The 27,667-nt window shown below is 47.7% G+C and overlaps 1 protein-coding gene across 2 annotated transcripts in view; it reads right to left on the bottom strand.

Moving 5' to 3' along the window:
• Positions 1–518: 518 nt before the first annotated feature.
• The window catches only part of ST3GAL5 (ST3 beta-galactoside alpha-2,3-sialyltransferase 5), a 91,043-nt gene continuing 63,894 nt past the window's right edge, over positions 519–27,667 (bottom strand). Inside the window, exons 8-9 of one of the 2 annotated variants that reach the window (XR_011141134.1) lie at positions 1,523–1,778; positions 519–743 (exon numbers count right to left, since the gene is read on the bottom strand). The gene's annotated coding sequence lies outside the window, so the exon portion shown is untranslated. Of the gene's footprint in view, positions 1,779–27,667 lie in introns of both variants that reach the window. The other variant, XR_011141133.1, reaches the window with a different exon arrangement.

Raw genomic sequence — 27,667 nt, forward strand, 5'->3', positions numbered from 1 at the left:
AGGCTCGCTGGTGCCCGTCTTACCCCGGGGGAAGGGGCTGGGCGCGCCGGCGCGGCGCTCAGCGTCGGCACGGATCCCGCCGGCGGGCTCTGGTTTGCTAAACCAGCCGTCTGATACCCGCGCGAAAACGCGAGCTCCTCCGTCGCTGCCCGTTTCCTTCTCCGCGCAAGTTGACGCGCTGCAAATTTGCAAGGGTGTTTTTTTTTTTTTTTTTCTATTAAGCTACGGATGCAGTAGGCAAAACCCGAGCTTGCTTGATGGGTCTCGCCGGGGAAGGCGCCGGCGGGACGCCGGCCGCAGCGCCCCGTGGCCGAGGCGAGGGGGGGGCCGGTTGCCGCTGGCGAGGCCGCGCGGTTGCCGGCTCGCGCGCGGTTTTTTCGGGCACCCCGCAGAAGACGGAGCGGGTCGCCGGCCCGCCGAGGAGCCGCAGCCCCCCCGCCAGGGTTTCGTTCTACTTCTTCACCCTGCCACCGTCACCGCCGTTCATTTAGCAGCCCAATAAAATACGTTTTTAGATGATGCTTCTATTTCTTTATTCCAGCATAGTTTTTAAGCCTCTCTTCTGTTAGATACACTAAGACTCCGTTTTTAGCTTATAGCAGGAAGCGGCGGGGGGCTCAGACGTCGACAGAGGTAAATCTCCCCCCAGTTCACGGTCTCGGCACGCGTGAGCCCGGCCCCAGCCACAAGTTCTCCAGTCGGCCTCAGTTTGTAATAGTTAATCATTATTAGTAAGGCAAGGTCTGCGGGGAGAGGTAACGATACGCTGCTGTTGATATTATTTATTTGCCCCCTTTTTTTTTCCCCCCCCTCTGGCTCTGAATTCCTGTCGCGTAGCTAGATAAGAAACGCGCTGCCGTTACGAAAGCCGCAAGCCGGGCAGCAGCGTCGGGTTGTGATTGGGGCTCTAGGTCACGCAACGCTGCTCGTGCCCCTGCTTAGGGAAACATTAACCCTTGGGAGCAGGTCACTCCTCTCCAAAATCCCAAATTCACTGTCCTGAAATGCTCCCTGCTATCCGCAGCCAGTCTGCTGCCCCCCCCAGCAAATGCAGGCAGAAAGTCTCTAAAAGTTAAAAAGAAATCATTTTGCTTGATTTTGCTTGGTTTTATGGTGGCAACATCTGCAAGAGGGTGCATCGGTGTTTTCTCGCTCTGTTTTAGCATGCCAGTGGGCGGCCACCGAGGTGACAGACTGGGTAATGACCATCCCTAACATTGCCCAGAGCTTTCCAGCCCTTGCCCACTGCCAGCAGTGGTGGCAACCAACCTGCTCTGACAACCAGAAGGGTAATTTCTACCAAAAGGTAGTGCACATGTTAAGTTATTCCCTTGGAAACCATCATGGAGTTGAACTTTCCTAGCTGGGCACACAGCTGAGGGTCAGCCAAGGCATGGGACCGACCTTGCCTCCCTCCCTCCCAGTAAACACCAGCGCTCTGGCTTCTCTTCAGATAACACGAATCCCAATGAAAAAGCAAAGCCACCCCCCACACACACACACTGTCACCCTGCCACGTTACCACTGCCAATAACTTCACGTGGCGCCTGGGCTGAAATCACTGCACCCCATTACTGCTCATACAAAGCGTGTTAGCGCTGCCTGGTATTGCTGATCCAACGATCGCTGCAGGAGCTCGGCAGCCAAGGAGACACCAGAGGGGAGGCCCGAGGTAGGGGATCATCTTATGGACATGACAGCACTGGCAGTCCCACTGCAGCGTTTTCCAAGGTCTTCCAGCAGCACAGGCTTCACAGCAGCAATCGCAGTGCAGCCACCTGTTAAATAAAATGTCCTTGTGACTCCCTGGTGCTTCTTGCACGAGGAGCCCTGAGTTCACAGTGTCTGCAGAGACAGGCAGCCCTGGAGCGAAACATCTTCAAGCTGGGTTTTATATCAGCTTAAGTTTTCAGAGGTTGAAAGTCTTCACACTAAGTCCCCAAAATACCTTCAAAATGGGTGAAATAATCTGCCCCACAAAGCCCAGTTCCTCTTTCTCGCATGGGTTTTCTGTTCCTCAAAGGCAGTGGGACTGTGCCAAGGTAAAGTCAGGGTAACAGCAGGAGACACCTAGGACATTCTGTACATCCATTTTTACACTAAAATGCTAAGCAGGAAAACACCATGACAGAGAGAGAGAATCAACCATACTGAAAAAGGACCCCGCTCTGTAGGTGCGTGGGCCTCTGAAAACATCCCTGTGCGTTTCTCATAAATCAGCAACTCCCACTTCCCAGTAGATCATGCCCATTAATCAGGGAGAAAATAAAGTGCATGGAGAGCAACATGTTCAGCAGGCCCTCTCTTTTTATACTACCTGTTTGTTTTTTCCACTGGGGTATTTTTCACATTTCTGCGTTCTCTTATCTTCTCTTGTTCATCTGGCGTGCAAAAGCATCGTCACGGGGCAGAAAGCGTGAGCTCATTCCCGGCCTCGTAAAACCACTCGCCGCCCTGAAGCTCTTCTAACTCCAATTTGGAGCAGGGACAAGCTACTTCCATCGCCAGCCAGGTGTATGGGAAGCCGATCAATGCAACCGCATTTGCACGACACCAGCCTGGACAAATCTTGCCAGACGCCGCTGTGCACCTCCATCTCCCTCTACCACACAGGAGCTGAAATGCTCCCTCTCGGGTTGACCTGTCAGTGTGTCCATGGCCAGATAAATTGCTTTGGCAGGCTGCAGTTGGCCCCCAGGTTTCCACTTCATTAATCCCTGCTCTAACATCAGGTATTTCCATTTGGAAATAGGATGGTGAAGCAGAGGCCTCTGCCCAAACGAAGCTGCCTAAATGCAAGCCAGGTCCTGTTGATAACTGCATTAACATAGACTTGGGCCTGAACTAATATTCCCTGCTTTCCAGCAAGACTTTTAGTTAATACTGCTCTACCACCCAGAGCTGGCTCATAACCACTGGCCCCTGGGGATATGCCTTGGGGCAGACTCCAGCCTGTAGGTTTTTCTTCTCATCTTATTCCTCTGAGCTGCTCCGGGAACAAAATTCCCATTAACAGGGGTGAGCATGACTGACCTTAGCCCTGTTGCCATGGAAAAAGGGGATTCTGCATTGCAAATCCTGGTTGGCTCCACCAAAAGGCTGATGGCCTATTAGAGGCAGGTTAACCACTCAGGGAAGGAAGCACCTCTCAGCCCAAGCAGCAGCAGATACAAATAAGCAGCTGTTGAAACAGAAGTCACCGCCTGAACTTTTAGAAAGACTGGTATGGAAAAAAGAAGCGCCCATTACCTCTCCCCTCCGCGCCAAGGGCTGAACACACCTCTGCCAGGTGCCAGGGTGGCAAGGGCCTAAGTCAACCCATAAACCCATCTGCAAAAGTCAGAATTGGCCTTGTACCCCATCCCTCTCATTAATTCACACTAGTGTGGCCTTACTGATGCCAGCAGTATCACCTTTTCCCTACAAGCCATCCCACAAGTGCCAGGGATCAGTGGTCACCTTTCAGGGAAGGTTTAAAGTGCCTTAAAACACTTTTAAAAAATATATATTGGGGCAAACACAGCTCTTCCAAACAAGAAGGTAGGACACATGGTTTGCCCAGCTCACCTGGGTGAACTGCCAGCCCAACTCTGCCAGCTGCCACATTTACATGATTTATTCCTTTCTTCTACAGTTCAGGGGCCTGGAGGACCAAACCTTTTGGAGATGTGTGAGAGCAGATGCAAGTAGTCAGCTCTTTCCTGACACTTCTCAGCAGCAAAATGCCTGTGGGCAGGCAAGGGAAGGCAGGAGGGAATAATAAAAGGAGAGCAAGAGGCAGTGCAGCATGCTCACTCCACCCAACTCGAAGTGCTCGTGGTGGGACCTAGTCTTACTACACAGACGACAGTGAGAGCTAGGACCCTGCCCTTCATCCCACAGGGCAACCCAGGTCCGAATCAGCATCGGGAGGAGCGTCGCTCCCCACAGGAGACCAGCTGTCAAAGCTAGAGCATGGGGATCCCTCCCCAGATGGCTCTTCCAATGAATACCATTGTCATATAGATTCACATATGCATGTATAGACACACACACACACACACACACCCCCAACTAAAGGAACCACCTTGATTTTTGGCAGTAATGTTTCACAGGCTCTGAAGTATCTCACAGGGAGCTTCCTTACTCCCGCCTCTGCCCTGCGATATGTCACAGTGGCACTGGTTGCGCTGCAGCTGCAATACGTGCATTGTAATTATTAGTAATTGTATTCACTTATTCCATATAAAAATATCAGCACAGTTACATGAATGATTTGTGTAATGATATATTTGCTGTTATTAGAACCTAATATGTTATGTCTGTAATTACATACTATGCCCCATATAATAGGCCTGGAATTGCTGTGTAAATTTTGGGTAATTATAGAAAACTATGCTACAAACAGGTCCCCCCAGACCAACTCAAGCATTCACTACCAGGAAATAACCATTATTAAGGGTTCTGCAACAGACAAAGTGAGAGACTGAAAGCCAAAAGCTATCTGACTATATAGCAGTAATGATGGGAAAAAAAGAACGTGCATGTGGCATGTTAAGTGGGAGAAATAACCAGTGCAGGGCAGGAAGAGAAACATCAGCCCAGGTAACGTTAAACTCGGGGAATATTTCTGCTAACTTTGCTTTCAGCAATGCTCTGGCAGAAAGCCGAGGACTCTCCCGTGCAACGCCCTGCTTTGCATAAGCTCTTGGTAGCACAAGTTCACTTGGATACAACTGCTTCAAGCGATTTAGAAGCCTCGCTCATCATTAAAAGCGAATATTATAATGCTAAAGCTCAATTACAAGTCTGCCAGAGGTCATTACAGCTTAATGCATAGTCAGGCTTTTTCAAGTCGGCTGTAAACACTGACGTTGATTAAAATTTATCCTGTCCTTCCTAGATGCAAGAGGTTTTCCAGAATTCAATGTGCATTTTGTAGAAGCCAATCCTTCCCCTCCTCGTTGTAGTACCTGCACATCACAGAATCACAGAATCGTTTAGGTTGGAAGGGACCTCTGGAGATCATCTAGTCCAGCCTCCCTGCTCAAGCACGGTCCTCTAGACCATATTGCCCAGGATCACATCCAGACGGGTTTTGAATATCTCCAGCAAAGGAGACTCCACCACCTCTCTGGGCAACCTGGTCCAGTGCTCTGTCACCCTCACAGGAAAGAAGTTTTTCCTCAGGTTCAGGTGGAACTTCCTGCGGTTCAGTTTCTGCCCGTTGCCTCTTGTCCTGTTGCTGGGCACCACGGAGAAGAGACCGGCCTCATCCTCTTGACACCCCCCCTTCAGACACTTGTACACACCGATGAGATCCCCTCTCAGTCTTCTCTTCTCCAGGCTGAACAGGCCCACCTCTCTCAGCCTTTCTCCACAGGAGAGGTGCTCCAGTCCCCTCATCATCTTTGTAGCCCTCCGCTGGACTCTCTCCAGGAGCGCCATGTCTCTCTTGTACTGGGGAGCCCAGAACTAGACACAGTACTCCAGGTGAGGCCTCCCCAGGGCTGAGGAGAGGGGCAGGATCACCTCCCTCCACCTGCTGGCAACACTCTGCCTCATGCACCCCAGGAGACCATTGGCCTTCTTGGCCACAAGGGCACATTGCTGCCTCATGCTTAACTTTTGTTGTCCACCAGCACTCCCAGGTCCTTCTCGGCAGAGCTGCTCTCCAGCAGGTCAACCCCCAGCCTGTACTGCTGCATGGGATTATTCCTGCCTAGGTGCAGGACCTTGCACTTGCCTTTGTGGAACTTCAGGAGGTTCCTCTCCGCCCACCTCTCCAGCCTCTCCCTCTGATTCGCAGCACAGCCTTCTGGTGTGTCACCCACTCCCCCCAGTTTAGTATCATCAGCAGATTTGCTGAGGGTGCACTCTGTCCCTTCCTCCAGGTCATTGAGGAATACATCGAACAAGACTGGACCCAGGACTGACCCCTGGGGGACACCACTAGCTACAGGCCTCCAACTCGACTCTGCGCCATTCATCTTCCGTCTCAAATCAACAGCCATCCCAGTGGCCTTCCTGCCGCCATGAGCACTGCTCCCGAGGATGGGATGTGATGGGAAGAAATGAGATCAGCCATTTTCATGGCTGCGTAAATAGTTATGGGCTTGGAGGGCTTTCTCATGGCCATGAACCTCAGAACAGCTCCTGATTATTTTAATTTCACTGCAGCCTTCCAGCTTCATCAGCTACGCTGCCAACTTCTATTAAGGTTCCATTAAAAGCCAATGAAACACAGGGCTTTTTACAATACCCTTGACGGAACAATTTCCCCTTCTGGATATAGTAAAATTTTTCAGCCAAAAAAACATCTTTTCGGTTAAAAAAAAGAGGGAAGGAAAGACAATTTCAAGCAAATCAAAATATTTCATAAAATGCTGTCAGATTGCCTCAGCCAGAAAAAACAAACTAAAAAGGGCTAATTTTCTAAGCAAAACATTGATTTTTTCCTTCCCGCCTATCATAATTACCCTTGTTTCCACTTGCTTTTTAAAAGCCCTAAATATCAGAAGATATTTCATTTTGTGTAGAGCTAAATGTTTTGTTCAAATCAAAACATTTTTCACAACACTTCATCATTAATAGCTGTTTGGTAATCGAATGTTATTGTTAGAAGATGTACCTTTTCCTTCAAGGATCATAACAGCTCTTTGTTTTAAGTGTAACTAAACTTACCATCAGAGAGAGGGACAAACTGTGCCCTCAGATATAATCAGATGAATTCAATAAAAACCTGATTAAAACAACGTTTAGTAAAGGGGGCAGTGCAATTTAAACCTTATTCTACACATAGAATAAGTTTGCCCACATAGAATAAGTTTGCCCAATATACTGCTTAAAAGGTTTAACGCTGAACCCCCCAAATATCCCAATAACTAAAACCTGTGGCCTTTCACATTAGTATTAAAATCTAAAGTTAATTTGGGAACGCCTATGCATATGTTTAATCTTCCTGAAGTTTATGAGACTTCTTGTAACATTAAGTGCGAAAAATGGTCAGCTCAGCACCCCAGTGAACCAACGGTAGGGACAGGGTATGTGCAGTAAAAGATCTTGTGTCCTTGAATATTGGTAGATATTGAAATTAAGTTCCTGCCCCCATGAACATTTGGCACACTGCACCTGAAGAGCTGACTCGAGTTGGCCCCCATCCCATGTATGTAAGTGTACATATAACGCGGGCTGAAATATATAGGCCTTTGCAACAAACTTGTAAGATCTTGCTGGTATATCCCTTTCCATGTTGCACGTTCTATAGCACATAACTCATGAATTATAAGCATAAATCACTCCTGGGGTTGCTATGGGGAAGAAAGAGGGGGAGTTTTTTGGAAAAAGCAGCCTGAGAGGGCTGAAAGTGAGCCAGGTTGGCAAGGCTTGAGGGCATGGTTGAGGAGCAGCCAAGGACCGCAGGGTAAGAAGAAGCCCGAAGCACCCGTGACTCCACTGTGACTCAACCATGACACAGGGAGAGCCGTGGTGGACCGAGACCTGCTGGCTGACCATCCACCTCATGCCAGTAAACACTGCTGACAGAGGCTGGAATTCATCTCACCCCACTGTAAATATCCCAAAATATAGACATCTGTACTCAGGTCCACCTGTGTCAGGCTCCCAGGGTGGTTGCTCCAGATCTAGTAACTCGGTAGAGTCTCAGTGGACACCTGGGCTTGGTCAGCTCTGATCTCGTTTCTGATGCACCTCATATAATACAGCGAGGAAAACCACAGAGAAACTCATGAGAGAACAAATAAGTTCGTTTTTGAGCAGTAAATAGGGTTCAGAGCAACACATTGAACCACAAGGCTGAAACAAAATATTGAATGGGTGCTCCATGCGATAGTGATGCCTCTTCCATGAGCTGAAGGGAGGGGATCCTGCAAAGAAAATACTACATAATCATCTATTTAGAGACAGTCACAAGAGATGGGCATGAAAAAGCTAAATGAGGACGGCCCACATCACCCTCATTCTGGAATCTCCTAGCTTTTCAGTAATTGACTTTGCAACCCTAATGCAGTTTGTATGCGTATAAAACCTACATGCTCATACACTGGGCTGGTGCTGACTGTCAGGAAATTGAAGTTTCTGCAGGCATTAGACACTGGAGCCAAAAACATTGCTGCTGACTGTTTCTGGGGAGCATATGCTTTATATACTTGAAAGATATTCTTCTCCATCACGTCTTTGTAATAGCAGAGACATGGAAAATAAGGTAGAAACCATAAAGATTTCCTTTTCCTTTGGTAGTTAATCAGCCCAGGATGTGTTTATGAACAAGCAGAGAGCTGTCTTGATCACAGCCTCTCTCTTATCCCTAGATCCCCAGGATGCAGTTGTATGTGCAGTTAGCTGACGTTTCCCTAATGAATCAAGTCATTTGCTCCAGAAATACAAGATGCAGGGCCAATATTTTCAAAAGCTGCCTTTAAAACTCTGGCAGCAATTTAGTGTGGTCATGTTTCCGAGTGTGAAGTTCTTCATGTATGAATGCCTGCACTCAGAATTTATTTGCTTGGACTGTACTCACATCCGTGGAGGGAGCGTGACCGTGAACCCAAAGTTTTCCATGTACTATCTACTAGATGAGGAAAAATGGGTCTTCGGATTAGAAACCGGGTAAGAACTCATTTGCAAATGCGGGGTTGTGTTTAGGGCTATAGAGCAGGGAGCGAGCTAGAGGAAATGAAATGGAAAAATCTTACATCGACATGAAGCAAAACCAACAGTTTTGCTACATTCAGTAAAATCTTTCTTTCCTTGCACTTCACAACAGGCATACAGGGGGATGAGCAGTGCCTCCACCCTTTCTGCACAAGCCTCGGCGTACAGCTACCCAGAGCAAGGTACGGAGATCCCAGAGGTGGCATCAGACCTAGAAATGGCATAGCTACATCAGCATCCTCCGGACTAATTAGTCCTTTGGGGAGCGTTTCATCTCTGACGTTGCTGTGTTAACATGACACAAGACTGCAATCAAGACCCAAATGAGGACTTGTTGTTTGGGTATACTAGCCCTCGCTGACCATGCCTGGGAATCCCTAACAGAACGCACCTGCACCTTGCCCCTCAACTGTTATCAGCCAGGCTTACAAAGGAAGGGCCACAATTCAGCCTCAGCAAGCTAATATGCTCTCACCGTGTTTGTGCTTTTAAACGATGACTTATATGCACTGTCTCAGATGCAAAGCCCAGGACCACACCGTATGATGTGCCCCATAAGCACAGACCAGAAAGGTGTTCCTTTCCCCAGCTCACACACGAATCTGCCCCAGTCCGGTACTATCCTCATTTTTAGCCACGGCTGCTTTTGAAGGAACGCTAAATTTAATACAGAAACACCCAACGATCTTGCAGCTTGTACGGAGGAAAGTGTGCTTGCTCAGGAAGCGTGAAATTAAAAGCTCTCGAGCGTGCATTTGCCCAGCTCCACACTGTGCGCACCTCACCAGCTCCACAAAGGGTCGGGAGCGTGCTAATTCCCTCCATGGCCTCATCCTGCAAACATGCAAGGCTGCAAGTGAAGCTTACTCATGGCAATGCTATTCCTGCACTCCCTGCAGTGAGCAACGCGGGGAGATCCTGCTCCCTGAGCAGGACAGCACTGGCGATGTTGGAACAATCAGCCTGGCACCACTGGCAGTCCTCGAGCAGTGCAATACGCCACCAAGCCCGGCCGACGGCGGAGGATTCCACGTGCTGTGAAGGACACCCTCTGGCCGTGCTCGAGGCCACACTTGGATGTTTTCTGACAACGCAGATAGCCAATCTGTTCTTGGAAGAAAGTGGCCTCAAGCGGCTCTCAACAGGCTGCCGAGACATAGCAGCTTCCCTTGTCTGTCCGTACCTGTGTTACCAGGGTGCCATGGTATCTTTAGGATTTATTATCCTGAGGGAAATTTGCAGCCTGGATGTTCCTGAGCCCCCTCCAACAGCCATCGAGTCCTACAGGCTGAGCAGGAGACACACAAAGTTGGGCGCCGCTTCCCTTGCACCCCAGGTCTAAACTGTGTCTCGCACGTTTGTAAGGCTGCATAAGGATTGGTCTCCTGCTCCTTGACTTAACAAGCCGGACACAAGCCAATCTCTGATACATGCACCCTGCTTTCTGGGGCAGGATAGAGTCACCTGGTGTCTGGAGCCTACATCAGCTCCAGGAGCTGTGAGCTCAGATGATCCCTGTGTGAAGTGGTAGGCACATGCTGTGACTCGTGACTCTCCCTGCCCATGTGTGCCCCATCTCTTGCCCCACTGAGCACCCTCCTTGTCCTCTGTTTGGCGATCCAACATGTGGGACCTCATACTTTGGAAGAGAAGAAAGTTGAAGGATCTGCCCTTCTTTCAGAACCAGTAAAGGTGGGGTAGGAAAATGTTGTTTGTCTCTGTTTTCAGATGCAGCTGGGTTTGAAAGCAGAGGTTTGTCCCCATCATGACAGAGGACGAGAGGTTGCCTGGGACCTCAGAAATCCTCCAAGAACCACAGTGCCTTCTCAAAGCCCTGCTGCGCCACGCTGGTGCTGCCCGGGGAGCACAGACAGCAACCTGCCCTGGCACGCTGCTGCTGCAGCTCTGCTGGTAACGGCGCACCGGCGTGCGTGTTCCACACTCCAGACCCCTTTGATTTGTCTGATGTGTATTTGAGACCACTGAGAAAACATTTTGCAAGAGGCACATTCAAAGGCTCCTTCAAGCCACGATGCTGCAGAAAGCCGTGTGAGCTCTTTAAGGCACTCTTTCTCCCTCTGCCAGCTGCTTTAATGAAAGCTCCCAATAACAGTCCCAAAGATATAGCAGGGAATAATACATTCCTTTAAATAGCATCCTCGCTGGCTTGAGGAGACCATGAACATTTTAACTCATTTATAATTCTCCTGCAGTTCCACTTCTGCAGCAGCCTGTTCTGGGCACCAAGGCCAAGCAAACACATGGGAAGTCTTTACGTGGCATTAGCTAATACATGACCATTTAGGGAGTGCTTGTGTTCATGTCCTTTCCTGAGCAATACTGCACATTACAAAACACATACCCTGTAACGGGCTGCTTAGACCTTAATTACCTAAAGGTAATTGGCAAGTGAAGACAATGCTGAGGTCAGCAAAGGAGGCCTTGTTCCGCCAGGGAGCAATCTCAAAGAAATGATCGCTTCAGCAACACATGCTGTTGGGCTAGAAAATACTCCTTTAACATCTTCCATGAGACATTTTTCCCAAGCTAAAGGCAGCTAAAAAGGTCCCTGAATGTCCTCCTTCTCTGGACCTATGCAACCATCTGTAAACCAGCTCAATGAAATAGTCTGAGTTTAAAGACGACAACACTTGCGGCAGTGGAAGACTGAAATAATCCAGATAAAAATACATAGATCCCATTTGCAGCATGACCAACATGCAGTTATTTTGGCACAACTGAGGGACAGTATACTGCAGAGCAAGATCAGGAACGTGTTTGTGGCTGAGGAACGCTGGAAATCTCTTACCACAGCTTTGCTTGCAGAGAAACTTGACTAGGGGACTGTGTCCTGGATGACCAGAGGGCGCAGCGTCAGGGCAGTGCTGAGTGGTTTAGGACGCCTGTGTAGGAACAATTATTTGGACTAGTTCCCAGTCTCCCATCTTGTAGGAAACTCTTAAATGAAAATTCAAATCTGAAATCTTCAGATCTCAGAGGCAGTAATAGTCTCCAGCCTAAATAAAAAAATATATATATTTTGGGTAAAAATATCAAAAGGATTGCGTTCTCCACTGAAAGATGGTTTTTTTCCTCCAAGAAGTCATTTTGCCGTTCTCCATTATTTTGTTAAAATCAGAAAAAATATCAGCATATTTCAGTGAGTGATTTTTAATGTTGCTTTATTGTGTTCAAATTAAATGTTCTTCCTGTAGAGGTTCATAACCCTCATAGCAGTTGCTTCACTGTGTCCATCTTCTAGAGTATAACCTTGTCAGCACGGTACAAGCTTCTCTCTCATGCAGTTTACAGCACACCCAGTTCAGCGTTGGCACTTTATAATTGGGTTATATTACTGATGGTGACACTCCGATACAACTGTAGGATTGCAATTCTGGGTATACACGACACCAAAACATTTCAAAGCCATCAGGTGCTTTTCTGATGCTGTGGCCTCTTCGTTGCTTAAGCTCTCCACACCGCCCTTACTTCTTGTCTTCCCACGTCACTGCCCCAAAATACAGCTACTTCTTACCCTAAAGGTTTGCTATTACAGAAATAATTGGTGGCATTGTGATACTTTTTCGTATTGCAAGTCAGATGGTATCAGCCTGCACTAAAACAAGTGTCCCATGTTTCACAGGGATGCTGTAGGGATTATCCCTAAATTCTACCAAGTGTCTTCTTGTCCTGAAAAGCAAAGCATAGTTTCCTTTGTTCTGCGGCTCTACAACGGATATTTTGCAATCATCCGTCTTGCCATGGGTCTATTTGTTTGCTGGTCTAAATGATTTGTGTTGCACAACTCAATAAGCAATTAATTCAAGGCCTGTCACAGAATATTAGGAAAAAAATTCCATGTTCATGAAAGTCTCACATTTGTGTAACAACTGGAAGGCGTGACCTTCTCTTGGGGTAAGATGTGGGTTCCCTATGAGCCACTGCCTTGAGAGCAGGGAGTTCTCTGCTTCACAAGGAGAAATGTGGCCCACCAAGTGGCCAAACTCACCTTTCTTCACCAATTTCCAGAGCCGGGGGAACGGGTTAATTTGCCCTGAGCCAAACCATAGTCAGGGCTCCCCAAACGCACAACACAGCTCTGTTTGCTGAGAGTTGATATCAACGCATCAACATGGCATTTCCAACACAAGGAGAGGCCATCAGAGCAGCTTTTTGCATGAGCTAAACTGCTTTTACATCTCCAGCCACAGCTGTGCTAAAAAAAGGACTCTCCATTTTAACCATACTGCGATATTGCAGCTCTTCTCTTCACAGTGAGGACAGGTGCCTTTTTCCCACTTCCGGAACTGAAATTGAAGCAGCCACAGCTTTTCACTTTGTAAAGCAGCTCTTTGGTAACTTTATTTAGAGAGGGTGTGCGTTACGCAGTGTCACTAGCGTATTCCTGCAGGGACTGGGGCACACTGGCCTCACTGGTGGCTCACTGACTCTGATAGAGCACGTTAGAAAGGTGACCGAGGTCCACCACCCCACACGCTGCCCCCAACACAGTGTCAGCACCAGGCACGAACCTGCTGCTGCTGGGCTGGCTGTGCTTGCAGATGTTTGTGCTGACATCAGGCAACCAGGATGTCTGCCTCTGACTTGCCGTTCTGGGCACCAGACAGTCAGAGTCCACATCCAAAGTAAGTTTGCGTTTGAAGATTATTAATGCTGAGGTTGGATTCAGGCTTTTGGTGAGACAAGAACCAGCCGAATTAGATACCAAAACTGTTCTCTTATGAGCACTCACATCTCAGGAGTCTCACACGAATGCTAACTACAGACACCCTATCTCACCGCTCCCTCCTTCTTCCTTCAAATTACACGTAACTCCCAACATCATACCGCCTCAGCTCCATCCCTTATGCACAAAACCTCTAGGCACTCCAAACTTTTCAATTCTTTCTTCTCTTTCCATCTAACTTTCATCCATTTTTTTCCCTCACCCAGGCATCTCTAACTTACAGCACCTCTTCAGAAACGCCGGAGTTATTTCTGCCTCCAGCCAGGCCTCAGATCTTCACAGGTGTCCAGAGCTATATGAGCTCCTGCCTTCTCCTCCATCCCACCATCACCCATGGGGCAGTCCAGGCTCCTTCCTTCTTTGTCTCCTGCCCAAGGAAGGGAATGTGCAAGTCAAGGCACTGCACAAACATATGCAATATATTTCCTGTGTGTTGGCTTTTCACACAAGGAGGCAGCTCATTTCTGGACAAGTTCTCCATGGCAAGCACATGGTAGAGTACTTAATCTGAGTTCAGAGCAGTAGCGAGTTCCTCACTACCATCACCAGTTCACCATTACCTTCCCATACATGGGCATAAAAGGAGTCTGTGGGGTTTCCAGAAACCCCCCAAATTACAAATCCACTTGACACAAACTGGGCTGCCTCTCAAACACCCAAATGTTACACGGTAGCTTTCCCAACCTACTATCGCTCTTGTCCTTAACCTTCGCAACGTCTCAACCAGCATGTTCTTCCTGGGATGCAGAGACACCACAACACCCAGGATCAGCAGGAGGCAGAGGAGGAGCAGCACACGCACAGAGCGTCACCCAGGGCTCTGACCTTCAGCGTCAGGCTGGTACCTGCAGAGGCCCCAGCTGCTTGCTCTGTCCTTGGCCAGAGTTTACTGTCCCCGCAGCAGGAAGAGCAGCCCACGAGCATATCCATCGCTCAGCTGCTGCTGCTGCAGCCTGGTGAATTAAGTATTCAGCAACCACTAAACTCACAAATAGACAGCAGGCGCCAGAATCCTCAGCTGTGGCTCCTTGGACTACGCTGGCTTTACACTGATTTAAGCCAGCTGAGGATATGTGCCACCGGGCCAAGTCCTGCTGGCCTACCTCAAGCTGAGGGCCAGTTGACGCGACTGATGACTAAGATTTCCATTTAGCCTAACTCAAAGCATGAACAGTGCCTATGCAGTGCTACCATTGTTGACTCCAGCCTTTTGTCTCGGCCTGTAACCGATAGGCCTAACAAGAGAAATCATACTGCATGCATTCATTCACCCTCTTCGCAAACAGCATGTTACTGAGCTCAGTGGTGAAAAGGCATGCACAAACACAATGGGGCTGGGATTAAGCCCAGCTGCATTACCAAAGTAAATACTTTTGCTGCTGACAGTCTGTCTGTAGGGATTTGGAGAAAAGTTTTGTGCATCTACTTAGGCAACATATGGTTTTATTTTCCCTGTTAACAAAAACAGTAGTGGTCAAAAGTCAACACCCTCTGATGACTGCTCAGCGGCCAATGTGGAATGGGCTTGGTGGTCTAAGTCCAGTTCTGAACATGTCCACATAAAAATGACCCACTTCCTGCATTCCTCTCTCACTTGGCACTGCGGTTAACAGTCTCAACAAAGAAGCCAAGGGGGTTTTGAGGTTAATCTCATCTGTCCTCCTTCATGATTGAAAGCCATCAGTGACGCGATTTGGGTTAAGATACCTTGCTAGCTTCTTTCATTCTCTGTGATGAAAACCTCTCTGAGACGTTTCCTTGACGCCTAAAGAGAGTCAGAATCAATCTGCATTAGCCAGTGTCCTGGGCATGCCAGCTAGTCAGATTTCTAAAGCAAAAAGCTCTGATGAGAATGAGTATCATGCCAAGAACACGAATGGTCTGAATTTAGCCCTTCATCTCCCAGTCGAACACTTACTGTTCTCCAAAGATCTCTGCAACACTCAGCCAGCAACCGATCACCTTCATGTCTGAAACAGAGAAGAAAATCTGCAAGGACTTGGCTTTATATTTGGCGATGACTTCAGTGGGGTGGTCGAGGACAAAAGGTTGGTTGAGCTTCCACGGGTTCTGATCTCCCGTAGCTCCAGTGAACTAATTGGCAGATTCAGGCACTCAGAAAGAACCAGCCACCACCAAACCCTTCATAGCTGATTCCCCTAAAGATTGTAAAGCTTTCGAGGTGCAAAGAGGTCTTGTCCACACCAAAGTAATGAGAGTTACAGAACCAGAGCACAACTGCTAACACTTAGCATCTGCAGGGTCAGAGGCAGCTAGAGAGTTGCAAAGGGGTGTTAACAGTAACCACCACATGAAGTAATTGTTTTTAAGGGAGTATATCCAAACTGGAACGCAGCAATGCAGAACACGCAAACTAAGACAGGTGTAATCCAAGGCACAGTGGGTGGGAAACAAGGCTGGAAAATTACAATTAAGAAGCCAAGAGGTGTTGCATAATCCAGACTTCCCAGCCAATACTAAGGTAGTTTTTTTGTTGGCCAGATCCTGCATGATGCCCAGCTACTCCCACAAAGTGTTTAACATACTCAAACATTATCCAGTGTCTTCTGTGGAAGCTGAAGGTCCAAAGCATTTTGCAGGAGATGCTCAAATCTGCCCATGGGACAGCCAGTGACGGGCAGGTAGCCAGGGCTGGCGGAACTAAGCCAGAAAGAGAAAATGCTGCAGCTCAGGCCATCACGCAAAGGGATCCCATAAAAGGCCCAGCACAATCACATGGTCACAAGCACAGCCAGCCACAGAGGAAAAGGGCAAAGCAAGAAATTAATACCGTTCCTAAGAAAAAAATTTAGGGAAAACAAAAGCGTAACGCTTTTCTTCAGAAGTTAGGGGGCTTTTGCTTTTGAAAAAGCAAAAACTGGAAAATGTTTAGTTTCTGGCAATCAAAAACTGGAAACATTTTGGCCAAAAACCAAAGCAATTTTGGGTTTCTGGTTTTTGGTTTCATTTTGGGTTTTCGCCAAACTTTTTAGTCTTCAGTTGCCAAAAAAATGCACATTTTTCAGGCTTTTGCTTTCTCAATGAAAACTTCCAAATTGTTGTTGAAATTGGACATTTCCCATAGAAATTTTTGATTTAAAAAAGTCATTTTCGGCAGAAAGAACGTTTTGGATGAACAATTTCATCCAGCTCTATAAGCAAATCCCTTGCAGGGGACTCTCACACCCTCCCTTTTCTCGTACACAGGACGCCAAGGCTGTGACTATGGTCTGGGTTTGACCACTGTGTGGCCACGTTTTATAGCCGCAGTGCCACTGTGTAGTCCCTCCTGGGGAGGAATAACACTGAGGTGGGAACAGTTTGAGCTTTTTCTGTGAAATACCAATCACCTGTGCGGAAGTTAAGAAACACAGCAAAGGAAAATAAGTATCTAGAGTCTAGATTCATCAAAACTTGTATTTGGACCACACGGAGCACATTTGGGCCCACGGAGCTGGGAGATGAGGATGCTGGTACCTGTCTTCCAAAGTGCTCGAACGCTATTTACCCACACATTCGTTAGAGCTGCTCGTCCCGAGCCCACCATCAGCTCCTCAGGGTCCAGGGTCAATACAGAGCACAGCTAGGTTTGGTGTTGGAAAAGTGGACACCAAAAATGGACAAGACAAATTAAGTACTATGCACTTCTGACCTAAACACAGAATGAGCTTCTGACTAAAACGAAAACCAAGGATTTTAATACCTTTTCACCCCAAGCACTGAAATCAAAAAAGGAGATGAAGACAGACCCCAGCGGTGACCCATCTCAGAATCAAGAAGACGTTTTCATCTTGTCTCCGGGGATCCCTTTTATCCGTGCTACCTGACTCAATGCTGAAACCAGAGACTGCATGACTATGAGGGAAATTTAGATTGGAGTCTGAATGTAGAGTTTAGACTGCACTTTTATGAGGCGGATCCAAACTACAATAACAAATCTCAACTTACTGAAACTCTGGGTGAACGTGAATTTGGACCACATTTTGAATTTCACTCTTCCAACCCATCTCACATTCGAATGGCAATTGAAGGGGCCATTCATTACCCAGTTAAAACTAGGAAATCTTGGAGTCCTTATAACAAAGTAGAGCCTTCTTACAACTGCTTCTTTTCCTGGAAATATCCCCTTTCCTTGATCTTGGGGCCCTACCTGGATATTTTCTTTGGTAGGGACACAGATCTAGGTATTTTAAATCCTTTCCAGAGCCAGAACTTCTATGAGGAGGGCCAGGAGAAGAGAGGCCAATAAGAGAAGGGCAACCACACATGTCAGTGGCAAGCGGGAACACGTGCTTGGAGGGAGAGGGGAGGGGAAGAGTTTCAAATTCAGGCAGAAATAGGGTTGCCAAGCAGCAGAAATGCAGAAATTACAGCCTTGAAGGTAAGGGACTTTGGACAGGACGTTTGGAGGGATCAGCTAGGAAGAGAAGTGACAACGGGAAGGAATGGATTTGGGGCAAGTTGGAGAAGGGAAGGAATTTGGGATGCACGGGTGAAGAGGAGCTGGGTCAGTAGGGGTGAGGGCTGGCAGCTCTGTCAGGAAGCATGTGAGTGCTGAGGGTCAGGGACCTTAGGTGGAGGTAGAGGGAAGGGGTGAGACCCTGGCATCTCCCATGGGAGGCGTGGTGCGACACTCACAGCAACTCTCCCCTCCCAAAGCGCCCTTCCATGAGCAGCCCCCCGTTGCCCTCCTCCCCACAAGCCTGGTGGCGCTCGGGGGTTCAGTCTTTTTTCTTTCCCTTTTTTTTTTTTTTTTTTTTGCTTTTAGAAAATAATGGCCCTCCTATTATTTTTAGTCTGATTCTGGGCTAAGTTTACCTAAGCCGATGAATTACTGGATATTTCCATTACGATTCTCCATAACGTAGTGAGATGCTGCCCATCAGTTTAACCGTGGTAGCGGTGCTGTGCCCTAAGCCCAAAGCAAGCAGGAGGTGAAATACAGTAGTTTAAACCTCTGTGAAATGTCTCCTAATTGCAATAGGCTGAAAGCGCAGGTCCAATCAATTACTGTGATTCAGCTCCACAGTAAGTCATGCAGCTGAACCCTCCAAATACTGAAAAGACACTCTGTCATTAACACAAGACTAGAAACAAAATGAAATACCAATGCAGGATGGTTTTACAGGCCCTTAAGCTGAACGGTGAGCCTGGAAGGCCAGCTGGGCCTGCTCGGGATGAAAGGCTCACAAATGGAGAGGCCTGGTGAAATGCCAGACAGCCCTTAGCTCTCAGGAAGGAAATGCTGAGCCCTGCGAGGGGCCGAAGAAACTATGGAGATAAGGAAATACTTGTACTGATGTAATCTGACATTGGAACTGCAATGTCGTTATAATAAACCATGCCCCAGGCGTGGGTGCTATTTGTATTGTCTCGGCACCAGACAGCGGGAAATCCAAGAAAGGGAAACTGAGGCAGGGCCAAGGTTTGGTGTCCAGCTGGGTAAGTGCCCTTTGTGGTCTTTGATCAGGACTAGTTTTGCCCATCTTGTACTCACACAGTTAAGAGGATCTAGGAAGCTGCAATTCCTTTCCTTTCCGAAGCTGTTATTCAGGAAAAGACTAATTAAGTGGTGGTGTTATTACAGCAGGTCCTCAAGTCTCTGAACACAACCAGCAGCGATTAGCCAGGCGTCAGCTACTGGACGGGATTTCCCACTGCCCAGCTGTGTAATTATCATGGCAACTAAGCCAAAATCATTTGACAAAGAAAACCAGCTGCAGCCTGCAGGTCTGGGGAGGCAGCACACGTCCAGAGGAGAGAGAAACAACATCACCTCCTCTGTACCTTTCCAAAAGAAAGATCAATTAAGAAAAACAAGCCGCATTCCTGCAGAGAAGCACACTGCAATATTGATTACTGGGTAGCACGCAGAATAAGAATCAAGGCTACAACCTGGCTTACTGCAGCTTTCTTGGGGAACTGAATATTCAACTACCACATTCCTCTCCTAACGGCCTGGAGGCAGCAGACGAAAGCCGCTAAGGAGAGAGGACTGGCGTTCTGTGACGAAGCAGAAGCTCTGAAACACGGTCCCTGTGCTGCAGCTTCTCTCCCTGAAAAGAGGAGCTCGGAGCCGTCTTTAAAACTACATCCCCGTTAACACACTGAAGCGGAACCTGAGTGATAGAAAAGCTTTGGGTTTGTTTCCTGAAAAGCGAAGCCTTGTGCCTTCTGCGACCTTGAATGGTCGTAACTCCTGCCTCAGTTTCCCTCCTGAAGGCAGTCACATGAACCACCTCTCAGGGAGCCTCAGCTACATCGCAGTGAATGCCTCCAAATAAACTAGGCAGAGCCTTGCCCGCAGCTCGGAGGCTTTCCTCTGCCTGTCTGCCTACCGCCAGACGCAGTGCACTTCTAAGAGATGCCTTCCCCAGTGACGGTCAGAAGACTTTTGATTAAACATGAAATCACCATTAGCATTTAGAGAGCTGCTCCTGGCTCTCCCACCTGACAGCTGCCTGCTAGTGGCAGCGGCTGACGCTCAAGAGGGAGCAAAGAGCAAAAAAGAGGAGAGAGAAACTGGACTGCTGGCATGTGAGGGAGGGCGATTGGATCCATATGGAAGAGCATACGTGGCCCTTCTGCTCCCTCCCACGGATCAGCACTGCATTTAGTCATGCAAGAGGACAAACACAGGTCAACTGAAAGGGGAGAGCCTCCAGAGGGAGGCTGCAACTGGGGAATATCCCACCAAGGGTCCCGCTGGGAGGCACTGTTGCATTTTGTCCCCTCAGAGCACCCTGCTGGGTCCAGCTGACCTGTATCATTAGGGCACCTCCACCCTGGTCATTTTTGGCACGCAGGCGTCTCAGAGTGTCCCCGTGCTGCGCAGGCACTGCGTGGAGGGATCTGGCTGCGAGGAGCGCAGGATGGGAGGAGGCTGCATGAGTCATCCAGCACACGATGACTGCCAGGACTGGGCAAGGATGCACCTAGACTGCCTGCCATGTAGGAGGGTGTGAGAGACAGGGAAAGAAGGACAAAGATGAAAGCCAGCTTTTTCCAGAATAATAGCATAAAGTTATCTTTTTCCATTTACACGTAGCAGTTTGCTACCCAGTTCCAATTTCATATCATCATCCCAAGCTACCTTTTCGCTCCCACCTAAATTTATTTGGAGAAATCCTCTCCCTTCATTTAACCAGTTAGAAAGGACCTCTTCAATAGGTCCCTAATGAACACAGTTTGCTTGGTGGAGCCTGTAAGCAGGGACAGACCTCACTTAATCTGCTGCATGGGGAACTCACTGCTTTCCTGAAGGTCCCAGCCTCAGCCCATCACTAGCTCTGTCCTCAGTGTATGCGCAAATCTGGCAAGCATTATCAAACGCCTTCTCAGAGGGCTCTTCAACCTGCAAAACCATTTGCACTTCAATTGCCCAACAAACAGCACTTGGCCCCAGTGAGTAACGAAGTGTGTGACCTTCCAGTGATCAAGCATTGCTACTATCTCAACTATTTCAGATGTTTAATAACTTAATTTAATGCAGTGAGAATGATCTGATTGAATGCACCATATCTGTAGCAGCTAATTAAACACAGTAGCCCAGAGGGGACTTGGACTTCATGCAACCTTTCGATATAATTTCAAATTTTTAACAGCAAAATGAATTTAAATCCAGCCTGACACAGCAATCCATCTTCATTTACAGATAAAAGGTAGTACATGCAGAATTAACATTTAAACAAAAGCCATGGGCAGTGGCGAGAGACAAGGAGCATTAGCAGATGTGCCGAATGAATTACTACCAGCAGCGCAGAAGGGGAGGGCTGGGCTGGCGCATTGCTTTGCACAGGTCAGACTTAAAATAGGGCCTTTGAAGGCCTAGCATGTAATTTGTGAGGTTAGACCTCCTGGCAGAGGAAGCAACGGGCCCATTAGGCCCTACCTACCTCTCCTCTAGAGGCCACGGTGCATCGTTACTGACTCATCCTCCTCCCGGGTGTGCAGCATGCCGCACAGCAGCAGGGCACAGACGATTACATCCCTGCTTGTATTAGACGTGCCCCCCAGCAAAGTGGATCAAAACGGAACAACCCCCACTTTTCCATGCCCAGGTAGGCAAGAACACGTCCTAATAGTCTTCCTGCTCCCGTCTCACAGGGCCCTGTGGGAACCACCTCCCCTCCTCAGGGAGCCCCACTAGGAGTTTCTCCAGGAGCCTCTCCTGGGGACACGGGAGGTGCGCCGTGGCTCTCAGGGATCAGACGATTTGGGTAGAGAGCTTGCGGATCAACAATATGACCGCTCTTGCAATAGCCATGGGAGGATTAACCTGGACTTTACTCTGGGATCAGTCCACAATGGCCATTCTAGGTGGGGTTCGTGCCTCCCTCCTAGTGCCTTGTCTAGAATGGTTCAGGGGAGTCAGAGGCGTGTGTTCTTCTCCACTGACTGTAAAACACTTCCGAATTTGGGATGGGAGGAGGTTTGGGTCCATCGTACACCCAGAGCATCAAAAGCAGCAGGTACTCAGCACATGAAACTCTCGTTGACTAGCAAATGTGACAGACCTGGTGGGAGGTCTCTTCCTTGCAAAGCCCTGGCCTTCAGTACTATCAAACCTTCAATGCTCAAGAACTACGAGACACCTCCCCAGCCACCTCCCATGTAACAATAACGAGAGGTGAAAAATATACTTGGAGTTCTTTAATTTGCCTTCCTGTTTTGAGCTTCCCGAGTTCAGAGCTGCTCCTAAAGCCATTGAAGGCTAGAAGCAGATTTTCAGTGAAAGTCAAGATTTCCACTTCAACAAGTGCCTAGCTGCTGCATTCAGCTGCCTGTGCAACGCATTTTGAGCCTCTCTGGATCCTGTGCTAGTGTAAAGCCAGTGCAGTTAATTTCAGTGAAACTGCTCCCAATTTACATTGGTGTGATAGGAACAGGATTACTTGCGCAGTAAAACAGACAAAAAGACAATGAGAACAAAACACAGGTGTCCTACGATCACGACAGCGAACAACGTTACCAGGCATTAGTAGCCAAGAATAAATAGGATATAAGAGAACTATTTGTTGCTGCTGTTAAGAACCTTTCAGATTCCCACATAGCTTATATCTCTCAAAGACATTTTTTTCCCCAAGAGTCTGTGAAACATTTCTATAAATCTGTCCCACGTGGAGTTTTAATTGCAGAGTTCAAAACCACACTGACTCTGCCAAATGCGATAGCATCAGCTGGTGGCATCATTTGTCATTGTTACAGGCAAATAAACCAGCGAGATAATCAAGAGGGATGAAAAATGAGGTGGTTTCATTTTTTGGAGTCCTGAATCCAGTTCTTTCTTCCCTCTTCTCACCAGCCTGCACCAAAATGCCAACAGCACCAGCTGGCCAAAAGGCACTCATTCAAAAATCCTTTGCAGACAACACATAGGCACATTCTCAGCTGACAAAATCAAGGACAAATGGGAAGAGATAATATAAGTGGGACACATAGAGACAAAAAAAAATTCTTTGGACAGTGCAGCTAATGGAGATGAGCAGATAGGTAATCATTGTTCCTCGGGTTATATTTCAGCCCAAGTCCCCTCCCAGGCTTCCTTATCAAACTGGATGTATACCTCTCAGCGTACCCTTGTGATGGCCGGCGCACAAAGAGTTAAGCAAGGAGCTAGTTCAAGGGAGGGACGGCATGGAGGCCTCACATCCCATCACCATTTTCCCTTCTCAGCCCGCTCTGATCTCAGTCTGGCTGGTATCAACCATTGGTTTTGGTGGAGATGGACCTGAACCAAAACCGAAGAAGCTTCCAGTGCAGGAGGAAGGGAAACAATTCTGCTAGTGCTCAGCTTCACTTCCAGCAATGCTGGCTTTGGAATAAAAGGTAGTCCTGATACCTGCCTGCACTGCTGTTTATCTCCTAGTTAGATCCCTTTTGTGGAAAAAAAGGAATTATTTACCAGACGGCGACCTAATGTATTCCATGCCATAACTGAAACCGACAGAACAAGCTCCCATCAGACCTTTCCCTATAGTATCAGATTAAGTCAAAGGGTTCCACTCATGTATCTTACACAGACTTCTAGCTTCCCTGTGGAGCTGTACAGGCACTCACAAATGAGCACAGTGATGGTCATTTTTCACCACTCTCACGGTCACCACTCTCATTTTTCATCTTTCCTCTCTTCAACAACAAAATCACACTTACTTCTATCATCCCTTGACCTGAAGTTTGTTCAGGCAGGATCAGAACAGAAAAAGGGACGAGGGCCAGATACTTCTCTCTACTCAGCTCTGACTTCTTCACACTCCATCTTCTCAGTATCTTCATATTCAGAGATGAGCAGGTCTGGCAATTGGCCAGCTGGTGCTCCTTCTGATCAGTGGGGTCAGATGGGACAAGGTGAGCTATTGAGCTTTGTGCTTTAAGGTGCTGGAAGAAAAAGCTGTTCTCTTCCTCAGCATCTGGATCACTCTCACCCTTCACAAAAATATAAGCTGATGGCAAAACCGGTTACTTGATGGGGGAGGCTGAAAAAAAAGGCCTAAGGGACATAGTGGAAACATTAGAGAGCAATTGGTGTAGAAGAGGAAGAGAAAACAGAGCAATCTTCCCTTCACTCACAGCTCCCTCAGTTCTTAGGACTTTTAGACTTTCCTAAAAATACAACCATGAAATAGAGAGATCAAGTTCAGCTCCACTGAAAGTAAAGCAGAACCTGGTGCAGAAGCTTTGCTCTGCAAGAGCAGGTGAAAGGTGTACCACCTTCCCCAGTGATGTTTTTCTCTCTTTGCCTTTGCAGCCACTCAGCTCAGTGGTAGCAGTCGAGACAGAGGCAGCCCACTCAATTCCCACACAAACTAGCTTTGGGGGCCCAACTCCTTCCCGCTGTGCCATCCAGTGTGCCATCAGTGACTTGTCCCAGAACCCAGGGTCCAACAGTGTCTGTGAAAAAAGACAGACAACAATTTAAAGAAAAACAAAGTTGCCTCTCCTGGGGCTTGCTCTTATGTTCTCTGAATTTGACCTTCTGTCCACTAATGCCTATGAAAAACCCCTCAACAATGAAATGTTTCTTCACAGGTAATTATTTTAACTTTTATTACACAGGAATTCCTTTTCCTGTCAGATGGGGTTTGGGTGAGCCGAGCACAGCTCATGGCATCTCTAGTTCCTCCCAACAGATATTACAGCAGATAATTTCACAGAATGTGCATTTCCCCTTGACATAAGTTTCAAAATGCAGAGCCGGGACCACATCCCTACAGATTTCCTATAGCCTATGAGGAGGAGGCATCAGCTTTGTCCCTCCAACAAGAGAAGTGGCCAGAAACGCTACATGCTTTCAGGAAGTAAAGGATGAGATGGAAGAGAGAAATGCTATTCTAAAAAGCAAGGGGAAAGCAAGTGGATGCTAGAAAAAAAGAAGAAACTGCAAGAAAGCAGCAGCATGAAAGGACAAGGCAACAATAGTTGGTTCAGTAGCAGGCTTCTGCGGGTAGGACACATGACAGGGATTTCTTCTGCTTGCATAAAATGCAGCAATCAGCACAGTGGCTGAGCACATACAATAGACACCCTTTTTAGCAGTTGGCCCCAGAGATCAAATCATCCTATAAAGCTCAAAATCATCTCCTTTACCACGAGTGAGAGATCCTGCTGCTGAAAATCTTGGCCTCACTTCTACTGAGGATAGTCTTTGTATCCCTGTGGCAGGCATCGCAGAGCACTGGTCATGGTCTGAGACCCTAGCGCCCTGTGCCAAGGGCGCACTACATCGGCATGGTCCCATTCTAAAAGCAGAAACCAAACCAAAAACCTGCGTCGTGTTGCCAAAACTCACAGTTCTACCTTTGGGATTTCAGATCCTAAAATCAAGTCTTATACCTCCACCTGGAAAGAACTCCTTGGCCAAGAGCATCTCTTCTCGCACACTCATACAAAGAGAAAATTAGCACGTGTTTTCATTCAGCCCTACCAAAGAGATCTCAGCCCTGCTGATGAGAGCCATTGTGGAATGACTGCTTTATAAAAGATGTTAAGACCTCTTCCAGACCATAAAATATGCAACAAAACACAGTGCCAAATACCAGTCCTTTCCACGGCCTAAGACAAAGAGCCGCCCTGCAAAGCATTAATCCCTGCAGCTGCCTTGAACTATTCATGTCTCTCGGCTTTACGTAAGGAGTCATTCCATTCTGGCTACCGCTGACCCTGAAACAGAGATTTGCAGAGTCTTTATAAAACAATTAAAGGTCATTCTGTGAACAGAGAACCTAAAGATTTGAATGGGAGACGGCAACTTCTTCGTAGAGAGGGACAAAACTATTCATTTTCAGTGGAAAGTAAATCTACCGAAAAATGCAGTTATGATTGTTTCTCCCTCACACACATCAACACCCCTTTCTTTTATCTAGTAGCTTTGTGGTTAGTACGTTTACTTAGACTAGGAGAGACCCTGGTTCAATTTCCTCTGCCTGGGGCGATCTGAATTCACATCTCCCATATTCCTGCCCCAAACCATCAGGCTACAAGACAGAGCTACACCATTAACCTTTACCAAGAGCCAGCAGCTTGCTTTATCGAGGTCAGCTCTGCAGCAGCAATGTGTTGCCCCTCACCTCCATGGCTGGGAACTCTATCACTAGGCCAGAGCTGCCCCCTGAGCGAAGGCAACCTGTAGGAAACACAAAACCGCCTGCAGAAATGTGGGAGACAGCATGTGTCAGGGAATCTGCTGAGCTCTGGGCAAAATTTACTCACAGACTAGACCCAGACTGCAATGTGCCATTTCAGTAATCCTGTTATAAGTCATTTTCTTTGAGCCTTACTATTCTACTTTGCATAGCTACATAAACATGAACATTGGGAAACCCGTGTCTCACTTCCTCATCTACAGGCTACACGGTCTCTCCTTCTTTGACCCAATGGATTTTTAGGGTTTTAGCGTTTTTCAGTGTGCAAAGCTCTAAGAAGTAGATTAGACGATCGTCTGTCGAATACCTTATAGCTCTGTGGAGAGACTGATAACCTTAGAGGTGGGATTTTGAAGCCAGACCTCCACCGATGGAGGAAAAAATCGAATCTAAATTTTCTTCACCCTGGATAAATGCCCAAAGAGATGGGCCTTTAGATATAAGGCAAGCACCACTTCCACATAGCCATTTATTTTATGCTTTTTGTACAAAGGCTTGAAAATGAAATGTTCTGCTTTAAACCAAAAGAACATTTGGCTCAACACAAGAATGTTTTTTAATTTGTTGGGTTATTGAAAGAAAGCTAAAAATTTTAAGCTTGGCTGGAGCAAAACCTAAATTTTTTACAAATGTTTGGTTCGGTAACTAAGGCACACAAACAAACAAAAATCTGCTTCTCACAGCTCAGCTTCCCCTCCCAATAAATGGTCTCTCTCCAAACCACTAGCTTTCAGTGGGTATGAGATGCCACCTTTGGCAGTTTGCTTATTTGGAGGCTGAGAGATCTCTGTATAAAACCAACTACAACCAATTTCCCTTAGTGACAAGAAGTGCTTGTTTCTGGCACTAAGAGCCTTCTGCCCCCTCAGGTGGCAGTTTATGACCAGGTCTGTAATAGCAAGACCCCCTGCACCAGTAGCCAGGCCTCCATCTCATTTATTTCAACTCTGAGCTGCAGCCTCTCTCCTGTGACCCCACGTACCAGACACGGCCGATCAGCCTGACCCGTGTGTGAGGGGCACGAGGTGAAACGAGAGGCTGCGACGTTGCACTTCAGCTAAGGTAGGTCACTTAAAGGGGTCTAATGGGGAAAAGGCTCTCTCTAGGAGGTAAGGCCCCCAGCCGCCACCCAGCATGGTCCCTCTGCGAAGCGACTTGCCCACGGGTAGTTCTGGGAGCCTTGCTGCGACACCGCTCTGCCTGTCTCGTAGTTTTGTCTGCCACTTCTGATCAACTCCTGACCACGGAGGGCAGAGATGACAGGAGAACAGAAACTCTTGCCAGGGGAGATCCTGGCTGGCACCTTTTGATGAGCACTGAAACCTACTGGGAACAAAACCCCCCCACTAAGAACTGCCAAGATTAAGCTAATTTGTCCTTCCCTGTGAATTGCACCACACGTATAAATGAAGCCAATTTTGCAACACCCTGTATTTACACATGGAGGCTTTGTGGCCCAGAGAGGTTTGTGGTCTGCTTTCCGAAAATGCCAAACATCTGCCATCTTCACCAAAGCCAGAAGGAGTTGGGAGGTTTAGTGGTCTCCTAGCCAGCTTAAAATCAGGCCACAAGTGACCTCTGCAAAGTCCTAAAACATGTCGTTAGTGCAGATGGAAACAGCACTCAC

This window comes from Struthio camelus, chromosome 4 (genome assembly GCF_040807025.1).
Source record: "Struthio camelus isolate bStrCam1 chromosome 4, bStrCam1.hap1, whole genome shotgun sequence".
Taxonomy (NCBI): Eukaryota; Metazoa; Chordata; class Aves; order Struthioniformes; family Struthionidae; genus Struthio; species Struthio camelus.